This window comes from Trachypithecus francoisi, unplaced genomic scaffold (genome assembly GCF_009764315.1).
Source record: "Trachypithecus francoisi isolate TF-2019V2 unplaced genomic scaffold, Tfra_2.0 Lachesis_group8, whole genome shotgun sequence".
Classification (NCBI taxonomy): Eukaryota; Metazoa; Chordata; class Mammalia; order Primates; family Cercopithecidae; genus Trachypithecus; species Trachypithecus francoisi.
In genome coordinates, this window is record NW_022681473.1 from 26,634,202 (window position 1) to 26,648,067 (window position 13,866).

Sequence of the window (13,866 nt, forward strand, 5' to 3'; positions counted from 1 at the left end):
ATGATGTGAGAATGAAACTGATAGGAGAGCAAATGGAAACAGCTGTGTTTTACTGCAACACAGACAGTCGGCACATTTTGCTGCTGATTTATAATGAAAATGGAAATTGTAAGTGACAGGCTGAGGGTAGTTTATAAAGCAAACATTTGGAAGCCTTAGAGGTGCTACTGCTTTATGAAAGGCAACCATCTGACCCACCTTTTCCATTCTGCGTGGTTGCTGAATTCCCTTACCGAGATGAAAGTACATTTTTACCTCAAAAAAAAAAAAAAAAGTGCTCTGGCACTAGAGTACAGCAAAGTCTCATAGAACCCATAGTGCATGTGATGGTTTTCTACATTTTTATCTAAAACCAGTTATTAATCAGAACCTCCCTGGTTTAGAGGCCTTTGGCGCTGCACCCTTGGACAACAGGGTTTTTATGATCTACATCACAAGAAGTCTAAAAATAGGCAGTGCAAGCCTGGTGCCAGGTTCAAAAATCTGGAGAGTGATCCAAGATCTTTCTGTCTTTTTCTTCCTCCTGTCTGGATTTCATATTTTCTCTTTTGCTGCTGCACCTCCAAGCATGGTGTCCCAGTGACGATATCTAGATGAAGATGACTGGGAAGAAAGGGTTGAATTTGAGTTGAATCAGCAGTCAAATGGGGCCCAAATGACTATCAGTAAAGGTAACAATATTTTCTGCATTTCAGAGGTAGTTTCCGTAATATATGCAAGTAACTTTGCTGCATAAATATGGTTTTTTTCTGACAACACATCTATATTTCAGCCTTGGAATGAAGTATTTTCTATTTGCCATAGCCCTCTTATTCCTAAGGACAGAGGCAATTTGGCTCAAAGGTTGGTCAAATACAACCTTGCACTGTAATTGCCAACCATTTTCTCTAACTAATTTCTCTAATTCATTCTTGCAGCTGAATTTGGATGCATTCTTCCAGATTTCCGTTACTTTATATGATTTGTCTTATAGAGACCTGTTTATTGTTTCCTACCATTTCAAAACACATAAGAAGATTTTCTGACACAAATACGCACGTGTGTGTACATGCACACACACACACACACACACACACACACCTGCACACAGACACTCTCTAGATCTGGGTGATATTACCTATTTAAATACTAACACAATTTAATCCATCTTATGACACACTAAGAAAGATGATGTTCTAACATATCATTTATTTCTTCTTTTGGACTTGTGAAAAATATCTATTACTTTGGCCTTAGGTTAATTTAAGCCCAGGCCATTGCCAGTGTTTACAATGGGTTTTCCTTTAATGTGTGAAAGCCAATTGGCGAAACAATGTAGTGAGCCAAGTTGGGAGGGAGAGTTTATTCATCTAAAAAAAATGCTCTGTGTCAGGCTACAGGCTAGACATTGCAAAAAGCTAAGAATGAGTATGTCAAATTCTCAAGAAGGAAGCCGACAGAAACAGAAATAATTGCAACATAGGGTAACAATAGGCTACCTCAACATTTATGATCAAGATCTGATGGAAAAACAGAAGATGTATTGAAAAGATATATTAAGTATGCCTGGGAGAACGAAAAGATACTTTATAACAGAGTTATATGGACTGAGGCCCATGGAGATAGGAAGTGTATGGATATTTTTTACCCAGGAAAAAATAAGTAAATCAAAATAGCAATAAAACAAACAATAATAAGAATATAAAAGATTGGGAATAAATGACAAAAACAATGGGGAAATATATTGAAATTTCTTTTTAATTATTTTCTTGTTGGTGAGGATGAAAAATGGGGGATCGCATAACCCAACTTTTGAAATTTTGAATGCCATCTTTCAAAGCAATGTGGCCTCTCCCAGAGATGGCTAGCTCTAGGGAATTTCCTTTTACAGAAACTTTTCGCAAGAGGCCTTCCTATCGTGTTGGAAAAGTTACTGACTTTTGGTTTCAAATGTACCTGGTTTTCAATTGTTCTTTGACAACCCAGTAGCTCAATAACATAGGCAAATTTCATAAACTCTGTATTAGTTATCTATTGCTGCATGACAAATACAAAAAAAATACACAGAAACAACAACAAAAAATTTAATGGATTAAAATACTTATTACCTTTTCTGTCATAAATTTGAGAGTGGCGTAACAAGGAAGTTTTCACTCACGTCTCTCATAAGGATTCATACAAAATGCAGTCAAGATGGCAAGAGGTCTCAGTCTCTGTTGGCCAGAGGTCTCCATTCTTTGCCATATGTTTCTATCCGTAAGGTTGCTTGAGCGTCCTCATGATATGGGTGTTGGCCTCCCCAAAGTGAGTAATCCTAAAGAGAACAAGGAAGTGGCGACGATTTCTGTTATAACCTGGTCTTGGAAGTGGCATGACATCTCTTCCACCACATTCTGTTTATTACAAGAGGGTCACTAAATCTACCTCAAATTAAAGGGAAGGAAAATTAAATTTCAACTGTGGAAAGGAGTATCACTAAATTTGCAGGCATACTTGAAAACCACCACACTCTCTAAGCTTGTTATGTCCTTGTTTGTAAAATGGAAATGGAAATATGCACATAAAAGAGGTGATGTAATTATTCTTAAGTCTGTGAGAGTCAGCTGTAAAAAAAAAAAAGAAAAGAAAACCTCAACTCTTCCCTCCCCTACCCAACCTTTCTTCCCCATCTTACTCCTTTTCTTCCTTCCTCATATTCTCCTTGTTATGGTTGTCACTACTGTCATAATCATCATAATTATTGCATCGTGGCCTTTTTCCAAAGACATATTATGTGACTTAGTAAATCTGGAAATGGAAGGTGGGAGAACTTTCTCTGATTCATGCTGACCATAGATGATTTACTGAATACTTTTATGGTCAAAGCAGTCTTTCAAGTGCCATAAATAAACATCTATTCGTATCATCCTCACAATATATGACTAGGCAACCTCACTCTTTTTGTTTAAGATAAAGTAACATAATGGAGCTATTTCATGACTGGCTTCAAACGATCCTCTGTGAAATGATGAAAGCAGAGTTTAAACTCAGGCCATCCAATGTCAAAACCATGGTCTTGTCCATCATGCTATGCTGCCACAGGTTCCTCAATCTATATGCATTTTAGAAAATTGTAGAAACCAAATGGGAGAAACACGATATAGAAAAACATAACTTCAGAACATCTTATGAACTTTTTAAAAAAATTTATAAACAAGAAGAGATGATAGAGCTAAAATAAACAAGCAAAAAATTTAAATGGGAAAACCACAGTTATCAGGGCTTGCGTATAGTCTTTATTGATTTGAAGATATATTGTTCTGCAAAGGAAGCTTTTATAAAACTTTTATTCTCATGTAATTTTAACATGGCCCCTTGTAGCTAGAAATCTAATTCTATAAAAGTGGTTGCTGAAAGAAAATAATTTTCAAACGTTAGTTTTCAACCTACTGTCTACAATAGCTGCTGTACACATGAAACAATAAAATTGGTTATTTATATTACTTTATCTCTGACTCTTTAGAATGGAATTATTTCATCAATACCTTTTTGCTAAAGAATGTAGACATCCCTACATTTTGGAATTTTTATTGCAAGTATGTACAGTTTTTTGAATTTTTACCTCCACAATATTTGAGTAAATTACGAGTATTCAAAACAAAAGGGTGAAACTGTCAACGAGAGGAGAAAGATTTCAAATAACTTTATTATGTCTCATAAATCTAGGGAGATAGTGTTATATCATCAATTTAATATTATTTTTAGGGAGGTAGAGGAACTAATTTTCAGTAAAAGGACTGTTCCTAACTAATTGTGAGAGTTTGGAAGACTCATTTAAATTTGATGCACCACCACCAGCTCCACTTTAGAGCAAATGAACTGTAACTTTCCGATAGCATTATTCACTGTAAAAAGACTTTCTGTGGATTATTGGATTTACAACATGAATAATTAGTGATTTTAGCAAATAAAGTGTACTAATAAGTAAAAAGGACAGTATCAGCACTGTATATCATTTAGCAGGTTGTATCTTATAGCTATGCAGTGTGTGTGTGTGTGTGTGTGTGTGCGTGTTTCAGCCTTGTTAGGTTCTCCAGGTACTTTTGTAGATCCAATCTGATTTAGCTTTTGTTAAAGTTTCCTCTTCAACAAACGGAAGGCTGTTTATTCAAAATACTCACTCAGGATAGCACTAAGATTTCTAAAGCCTTTACATTAAAATAATGCAGGTAGCATAAGACTGATAAAACTGAGGCCGGTGAAATCCCCTCTCTACAAAAATACAAAAAAGTTAGCCGGGCGTGATGGCAGATGCCTGTAGTCCCAGCTACTGGGGAGGCTGAGGCAGGAGAATGGCGTGAACCTGGGAAGCGAAGCTTGCAGTGAAACTAAATCGTGCCACTACACTCCAGCCCTGGATACAGAGAGAGACTCTGTCTCAAAAAAATAAAAACAAATAAAAATAATAAAAGACTGATAAAACATGGCCAAAATACACCTAATTGATTAGAAAGTTATGCAGTCTTTTTATATGTGACATAAGGACACACCTATCTTTTCACAGTTTTTTTTTTAGTTTGTCTATTTTTTTACATAAATTTTAAGAAATTAACACCCCCATTGTATTTCTTATTGAACTAGTCTACTAATATTACACCCATAGTGAATAGATTAGGTTGATGAGAGCAACTGTAGCAAACGTGTATCTATTTCTTTCTCATTTTAAATTTACTGATTCAGTCAACTGCACTGTATGATTTAGAAAGGAAGAATACCTTATGATAGATCTGAGAATGCTTAACAATCATCATTGCAATTCTGAAAATACTTTTACTGTCTGTTTCATTCCAGCTTCTGCCAAAAATACCTATGGATCATGTTTAATACGCTGTGGTATGTGCTCAAACCTTGACACAATGGGAAAAACACTGCAACTTAATATTAAATGAGGTAGTATTGGATTCTTTGTGTCTATTGCAATATACTTTTCTACCAATGCATGTCTCATAAGTTTTATTTCATTTCATTGGCATTTAACAAAAACGAGTTTTGATTTCTTACCCCTTTCATGTACACCTGCATTTTTATCTCTCTGTTCTTCTTGCAGGTGTTGCAAAATAGTCACTCAAAAGAATTGAGACTTTCATAGGAAGCAATGGGAAATTTTAAAAAGAGTAATAATAACTGAGGTTAGATCTATCCTCAAACACAACAAAACACAATTGTTTGCTTTATTAACAAGCCCTACTTCTCAACATATTTAGGTGTTACATTTTCTACAGAAAAAGAAAGTATGGAGTTTAAAAGCTTCACTGTTTTACACAAATTATGGTATTAAGAAGGTGATATTTTTGATGTAGGGTTATTTCCTTGACCTCTTCATGGGACTCGTGACAGGGGTGCCCTGTTTACTCTGCCCACCCTGCTCAACCCCTCGGGGGAGGGAGCACACCAGTGAGGGAGGGAGAGGGAGCGAGCAAGTGCAAGAACCGGCAGGTAGCCTGGCAGGAGCAAACTCCTGTTGACTCAGATCTGCAGGGCTCCACCCCATGCAGGAGGGACCATGCGTGAACTGGCCAGCTACTTCAGCACTGGCAGGAGCAAACTCCATGCAGGACCCGCCCGCGGCATCCAGTTGTGGTGCCTACGACCTCAAGGCCCGACAGGGCGTGTTACAATACTCTATTAGCTCCACCATCCACAGATAGGAGTGTGTTATCAGCTTAGTGGGCCCCTTGCCTCATCGCAGGGGGTGGTTGACCTCTCCCAGCAGGGCAAAGGGCCAATGTGATAGGCTTTTAGGGTACCTGCACTTGGTGCCTCCTGAATTCTTGTCCAGTGCCCAAGAGGAATGAGGTCACATGGATGAACTGAAGGATGGTGAATGTGGAGAGTTTTACTGCTTGATGAAAGAGGCTCTCAGTGGAGAGGGGAGCTGGAAAGAGGACAGGAAGTGCAGGTCGCTCTCCCTGGAAGTCAAGCTGTCTCTCTCTCTCTCTCTCTCTCTTTCTCTCTCTCTCTCTCTCTCTCCTGAAGTCAAGGTGTTTCATCCAGCTGCTGTCTATGAAGTCAAAGTCGCCCCTTCTCGACATCCGGCCCTTCTTCCCAACCTTCAGCAGCTTCTCCTCTCTGCCAGCTATGTCTGGGGTCTTTATAGGTTCAGGTTAGGGGTGTGGTAGGCCAAAGGTAGTTTTGGAAAAGGCAACATCGGATTGGCAAAAAGACATTATTTAGAAAGAACCTATCAGGAGAGGGCAGGCACATGGGGATAGAAGTTCCCACTTTCAGTGGCGGGTTTCAGGCTTTTTGGCTTGAAGGTAGGGCTTCACCTGCTTCTGTCTGCCTAGAGTCTCTCTACCTCCTGTCTCTATCGTTATTATGATACACATATGATAGTTACTACTAATTTAGATTATCATTAGATCTACCTGAATGTCTTAGTAAAATATCTCCTTGTTTATTCAGTTATTTGTTTACTTACCAGCTCTTAAGTGGATACTATATGCTAGGCACTACACAAGATCCTGGATATAGATAATAAGCAATAAAGAAAAATATTATTCTTATTCTCCTTGGTCTTACTCTCTTATAATTTAAACAAATACTATCTAATAATTGCAGAAATATATATGTACAGGTTGTAAAAATTCTGTGAAAGAAAAGTAATCAGTTTCATAGGAGTATTTAATGATGGAGCCTGAACATGACATCACAAAGTTTACCAAAGGAAAATAAAGAATAGCAAAGAAAGAAATGGATATTAGACAGTGGAATAGGAGGAATACATTCTATGTGCAAACATCCTATAGACTTGTATTTTCAAAAGCCCTGTGGAAGGGTCTAGGCAGGTTTGAGAGAAAGAGATAACTAGTATGGTGTTTAAGACTTAAGGAAAAGACTACGTATAATGCAATTTAAGAAGATAGTAGGAAGCAAATCATGTAGGAATTCATAGACCATAGTAAGGATCTTGTGCTTATCCTATAAGGAAGGAGAAAACGTTGAGAAGTTTTAAACAGAGAGTCTGTACTGATTTATATGTGTATGTGTTTGTATGAGTCCATGATATTTGCCTTTTGCAAAGGACATTTCTGTTTCAGGAGCAAGAATATATTTTTTCCTTATAACTTCATGAATAATGATTATTTCTGTTTCTGTTTACATTTTGAAACCAGTATAATTGCTTTTATATTGGAAAAATTATTGAAAGTGAGATATCATACTAAGTTTTAAAAATATGAAAATATAATGATATGAATCTATGTATAATAACTTTCAAAAACAAAAGCACCAGGTTCAGATAACTTCATAGTAAATTTTACCCAATATTTAAAAAAAAAAATACCAATTTTCTACAATATTTTCTAGAGCGTAGAAGCAGAGGAAATCCTTTCTAAATCATTAAAGTTAGCATTTCCCTAATACCAAAAAAAAAGGCAAAATATTAAAAGATATGAAAAGTATAGACCAATATCTCTCATGAAGATAGAGGCAGACATTTTCAAAATATTCATAAATTGAATCAAACAAGGTTTAAAAATCATTATACTTTGTGACCAGGTGGGATTTATTCCAGATATGCAAGTCTTCTTCATTATTTAAAAAATAATGTAATCTATCACACCAACAACATATATGTATATGCAGAAGAAAACATTTAACAAGGTTCAACACATGTTTATGACAGAAATGCCCAGTAAAATAGGAATAAAGGGGAACTTCCTCAAATTTATTAAAAAAATCTACAAAAAAGCCCATGCTACCATAATACTTAATGGTGAGAAAATAGATGAAATTCCCCCAAGATTGGGAGCAAGGTGGAATTGATCCTTCTCACCACTTCTAGTCAACATTGTACTAGACATCCTAGCTAAAACAATAAAATAAGGAAAGGAAAGAAAAGAAAAGGTGTACGTACAGAAAAGAAGAAATAAAACTGTCTTGTCTATATAAAATATTCAAAGGAATATATATTTTCATATATATGTTTATATATGAATATGTGTTTATACATGTGAATATACATTTATATATATTCAAAGAATATATATTCATATGTTTATATATGTTCATATGTGTTTATATATTTATATATGAATAACATGTTTGTATATATATGTGTATATACACATAAATACACATATGTGTATATACACATACACGCACACAGTCATGTGTCACATAATGACATTTAGGTCAATGTTGGCCTGCCTATATGACAGTGGTCCCATAAGTTTATAATGAAGCTGCCCTAAATAGGTGTTCCATTTTTTTATCTTTTATGCCATGTTTTCACTGTACCTTCTCTATGTTTAGTCATGTTTAGGTACACAAAAACTTACCATTGTATTATAATTGCCTGCATTATTCAGCATAGTAACAAGCTGTACATGTTTGTAGCCTAGAAGCCATAGGCCATAATAAGGCAGGAAATCAAAGAAAAATAAAATTAAAAAGAAAGAGAAATAAATTTTCCTGTATTAGGCTGACTTGTCCCAGAGGCAGCAACAGGCACAGCCCAGGCCCAGGAAAAGTCTTGACAATATTATCTAATGTGCTCTGGAGACTCCCCCAGCACTCCCTCAACATAGGGAGAAGAAAAACAAATTTTCCTTTGTTTTATGGTATGAGTTTATAGATTCTCGTTCTCTGTAACTAGTGACTTCAAATATTGTGTTTTATCTAAGAAATATAACGAAGGTCATGAGAAGCCTGAGTAGACCTGAACTACAGCTGCCTGGGCACCATAGTGAAAGCTGTAGGATAAACCCATGCCCAAACCTAGATAACGAACATCTGGGTTGCTTGGCAACAGTCATGTGCAATCCTGCCTTTGTCCGGCCTCTGCATCCCTGCTTTCATGTCACTGTAAGCTTGCTTCAAGCTAGCCCACCCACTTTTGTGAAGTGTGTATAAAAGTCAGATGCTGTCTTTATTCTGGGCCCAGTTTTATGGACGTTTAAATCAGCTGGGCCTAAGTGCACTCAATAAAGATTCTCTTACTTCAACCCGAGGTCTCTCTCATCCTCCTGAATCCTGCTACATTTCTATATAGCCTAGGTGTGTAGTAGGCTATACCATCAAAGTTTGTGTAAGTATATACTATGATGTTCACATAACAAACAAAATCACCTAACAACACGTTTCTCAGAATGTATCTACATCTTTAGATAACTCTTGAGTATATGACTATATATATGTATACACACACACATACATATGTACTCCTAAAATTAATAAGCAATAATTGCAAGATTGCAGGATATATGGTTAATATACACAAGTCAATTACTTCCCTATATGACAGCAATGGACACTTGAAATTTGAAATTAAAGGAAAAATACATTCTGTTTACCTTAACACTCTCAAAAATGAAATACTTAGATAAAAATATAACAAAATATGTATAAGATCTATATGAGAAAAACTATAACTCTGATGAAAGGAATCAAATAACTAATTCAATTAAGAGATAGTTCATATTTATGGATAGGAAGATAATATTCTTAAAATGTCAGTTTTTCTCAACTTGATCTATTCATTCATATTGCTTAAATAAGGAAATGCAGCAAATTACTTTGTGGGTATCAACAAATGGATTTTAAAATTTATCTGAAAAGGCAAAAGATCCAGGATAGTCAACACAATATTGAAAAATCAGAACAAGGTCACAAGACTGGTACTATTTGATTTCAAGAGTTACGTAAAGCTACAGTAAAAATTCCAGTGTGATATCAGTGTAGCATTGGGCAAATAAATCAATAGAACAAAATAGCCTAGAAATAGCCCACACAAATATAGTCAATTGATCTTTGAAAAAGGAGCAAAAGCAGTACAATACAGCAAAGATGATCTTCTCAACAAATGGTGCTGAAACAAGTGAACATTCATATGCAAAGAAAGTGAATCTATACCCTGACCTTACACCTTTTACAAAAATTTACTCAAGATAGAACACAGATCTAAGTGCCAAACACAAAAAGATAAAACTTCTAGAAGATAACATAGGAGAAAATCTGACAGAACTTTGGTTGGACAGTGAGTGTTAGATATATCAAGAATGTAAGCCATGGGAAACAAATTGCTAAGTTGAACTTCATTATAATTAGAGATGTGTTGTCTGTGAGAGTCACACTTAAGAGAGGACTAGCAAGCCACATAAAATTTTTGCAAAACACATGTCTGATAAAGGACTGGTATTCAGAATATAAAAAAGTACTCTTAAAATTCAATGGTAAGAAAACAACCCAGTTAAAAGTGAGCCAAACAGCTAATGCAGAGGCTGAAGTGGGAGAATCGCTTGAGCTTGGGCGTTTGAAGCTGCAGTAAACTGTGATCAAGCCACTGCACTCTGTCCTGGGCAATTGAGCGAGACTATCAAAAAAAAAGAAAGAAAGAAAAAGCACGGGGACCGAAGACCTTAAGAGACACTTCACTAATGAAAATACTGACGGCAAATAAGTATATGTAAATATGTTTAATATCATACATTATTGGGGGAACCAGCCCCCAATGTTTCAGCATCGGTTCTTTCTATTTCCCTAAGTGTTGACCGGTCTGAGAAATGAAGAGAAAGAGTACAAAGAGATAAATTTTATAGCTGGGCCTCTGGGGGTGTCATCACATATTGGTATGACCATGATGGCAACCCTGAGCCACAAAACCAGCAAGTTTTTATTAGGCATTTTAAAAGGGGAGAGGGTATATGAACAGGGAGTAAGTCACAAAGATCACATGCTTCAAAGGGCAATAAAGATCACAAGGCAAGGCAAATTTAGAATTACTGTTGTCTATGTCCCACTGTGAACACATTGTCTTGATAAACATCTTAACAGGAAACAGGGTTCAAGAGCAGAGAACCGGTCTGACTAGAATTTAGCAGCCTGGAATTTCCCAATCCTAGTAGGCCTGAGGGTACTTCAGGAGACCATGGTGTATTTCCAGTCTTTATCTCAACCGCATAAGACAGACACTCTCAGAGTGGCCGTGTATAGACCTACCCCAGGAATGAATTCCTTTGCCAGAGTTTCAATTATTATTGTTCCTTTCTGGGAAAAGAATTCAGCAATATTTCTCCTACTCACACATCTGTTTATCCTCCCTGCAAGAAGAAAAATATGGCTGTAGTCTGCCTGACCCCACAGGCAGTCAGACCTTACGGTTATCTTCCCTTGTTCCCTGAAAATTACTGTTATTCTGTTCTTTTTCAGGGTGCACTGATTTCATATTGTTCAAATACATGTTTTAACATCCATTTGTACAATAGTGGTCCTGAGGTGATGTACATTTTCAGCTTATGAAGATAACGTGATTAAGAGATTAAAGTAAAGACAGGCATAAGAAATTATAAGAGTATTGACTGGGGAAGTGATAAATGTCTATGAAATCTTTACAATTTATGATCAGAGATTGGCGTAAAGTCTGGCATAAGAAATTATTTGAGTATTGACTGGGGAAGTGATAAATGTCCATGAAATTTTCACAATTTATGATCAGAGATTGGAATAAAGACAGGCATAAGAAATTATAAAAGTATTAATTTTGGGAACTGATAAATGTCCATGAAGTCTTCACAATTTATGCCCTGCCTCGGCTCTAACCGGTCCCTCCATTCAGGGTCCCTGACTTCCCGCAACAATATATCATTAAAAATTTTCAAATAAAAACAGCAATGAGAGATCATTACACCTTTGTTATAATTGCTGAAGTTCAACACTGACAATACTTCTTTATTGCTGGTGGAAATGCTGAATGGCTCAGTCACATTGGAAGACAGTTTGTCAGTTTCTTACAAAAGCGAACATATTTTTTCTAAGTAAATGATCCAATAACAACATTGCTTGATATTTACCCAGAGGAAATGAAAACTTACATCTACACAAAATCCTGTGCACGAAAGTTAATAGCAGTTTTATTCATAATTGCCCAAAAATGGAATCAACTGAGATATTCTTTAATAGGTCATGGAAAAATGAATATTGTCATTCATTCTTCCCCTACAGAGCAAAGATGGTAAAAAAATCACGTTGATTTTAAGAGACTGGCAAATATCTTAAATCCATCTGCATAATTAAAGAAACCAATATGCATGGTGTTCTAGAAGATGAAACAGTCAAACTTGAAATAAAAATTGGTTATAGTGAATACTGCTTTCTTTAAAACATATATACAATTTATATAAAATGTCAGGTAAGAGTAAAAATGTTTTATTGTGTAAATGGTGTAAATGAGTTATATAACATCCTTCTTTATCCTTCATTTCCTAAAAAGATAATGATGCCTACTTCTCAGAATCACTTAATGAGTAAAAGGGAAATGATGTATATAAAATGTATTTGATAAGTTTTGTTTTCTTTTACAGCTCCTATGTATATTGAAAAACACATGCACACATACACACTGGAATCTGAGCTTCTATTTACAGTTTTCCAAGTCAAACTAGGGAAAAAGTGCAGCCTTTATCAGGAGTGGAGATAAATTAGCTAAATACTAATTGGTTTGTAGCTAGACCGAAAACCCTCAATCTGCTGTATACTTAGGTTGTATAATAGACACTCTCAAAATGTAAAACATCTCACAGTTCCAGACTCTGTAAATGTCCTGATGTTCTTTTATTCACAGGGGTAAGCACTGAGAATGTCTGGAAGAAAGAGGCAAAGCTCTACACCAAGAGTGGTCAAACACTTTCATTTCCTGGGAATAGTATAAAAGATTCTGCAATCTAGATAAGCCACTTTTCATAGATTGAATCCTCTCTAAAGGGCATGTGAACTGTTGATAGCCATCGACTCCACAAACCAGTTTATTTTCTCAATTCCAAATGCCTTGCTTGTCTAATATCCACTTTCATTTTCCACTCCTAGTGGAAATAATGTTGATATTGTTCTGCTGTCAGTTGAAATGTGCAAATGGAAACTTAGGAGGAAATTTGTTCTGACACTACAAACAGTAGATAATTTTAGTCTGTTTATTCTGATGAGGAAACTGATGTGTCTCTTTTGTTATTTCCTTCTCTCTGTTGTTATTACTGTCATCTAATTTTGAAAGCACAGTGTGAAAAATAATAGTGGTAGTGGTTGTTGGAATGTTTTATAGGAGAAGTCAGTTTATGTTTTCCTTTGCTTTATTAATAAAAAAGTTTTACATATATATGTGGTACATATGAGTACTTGTTACGTGCGTAGCATGTGTAATGATCAAGTTCATGGTTTTTTTTTTTTTAAGACGGAGTCTCACTCTGTCGCCCAAGCCAGAGTTCAGTGGTGCGATCTTGTCTGACTGCAACCTCTGCCCCTCTCAGGTTCAAGAGATTCTCCTGTCTCAGCCTCCCAAGTAGCTGGGATTACAGGCTCCTGCCACTGCGCCTGGCAATTTTTTTTTTTTTTTTTTTTTTTGAGACTGAGTCTCACTCTGTCGCCCAGGCTGGAGTGCAGTAGCGAGATCTCGACTCACTGAAACTTCTGACTCCTGGGTTCAAGTGATTCCCCCGCTTCAGCCTCCCAAGTAGCTGGGATTACATGGTCACGCAACCGCACCTAGCTAATTTTTGTACTTTTATTAGAGACGGGGTTTCACCATGTTGGCCAGGATGGTCTCTATCTCTTGACCTCGTGATCTGTCCACCTCGGCCTCCCGAAGTGCTGGGATTACAGGCGTGAGCCACCGCGTCCGGCCAAGTTTATGTTTTAAGTAGCCTATAGCCACTGGGCCTGAAGAAAACTTAATGGTGTTGCAAGTTACCATCTATCCCTTGTCTTCTGGGGTGGCAAACAGCAGCCCTTAGGTTACACATCCAACACTGAATCCCATATAGTCAGATAGAAACATCACAGGTACTTCACTTCAGGATGAAAACTCCACACTCTTTGCAAGATAATTCTTTTATTCAATATTCAAAAAGAGAAAAT

General features: G+C 36.4%; 1 long non-coding RNA gene across 2 annotated transcripts in view; it reads left to right on the plus strand.

The window, feature by feature from the left end:
* Positions 1–13,028, plus strand: part of LOC117080961 — a 104,078-nt gene extending 91,050 nt beyond the window's left edge. The window contains exons 3-4 of one of the 2 annotated variants that reach the window (XR_004436026.1): positions 4,810–4,908; positions 12,581–13,028. This is a non-coding gene — a long non-coding RNA (uncharacterized LOC117080961). Of the gene's footprint in view, positions 1–4,809; positions 4,939–12,580 lie in introns of those variants that run through there. The other variant, XR_004436025.1, reaches the window with a different exon arrangement.
* The last annotated feature ends 838 nt before the right edge of the window (positions 13,029–13,866 follow it).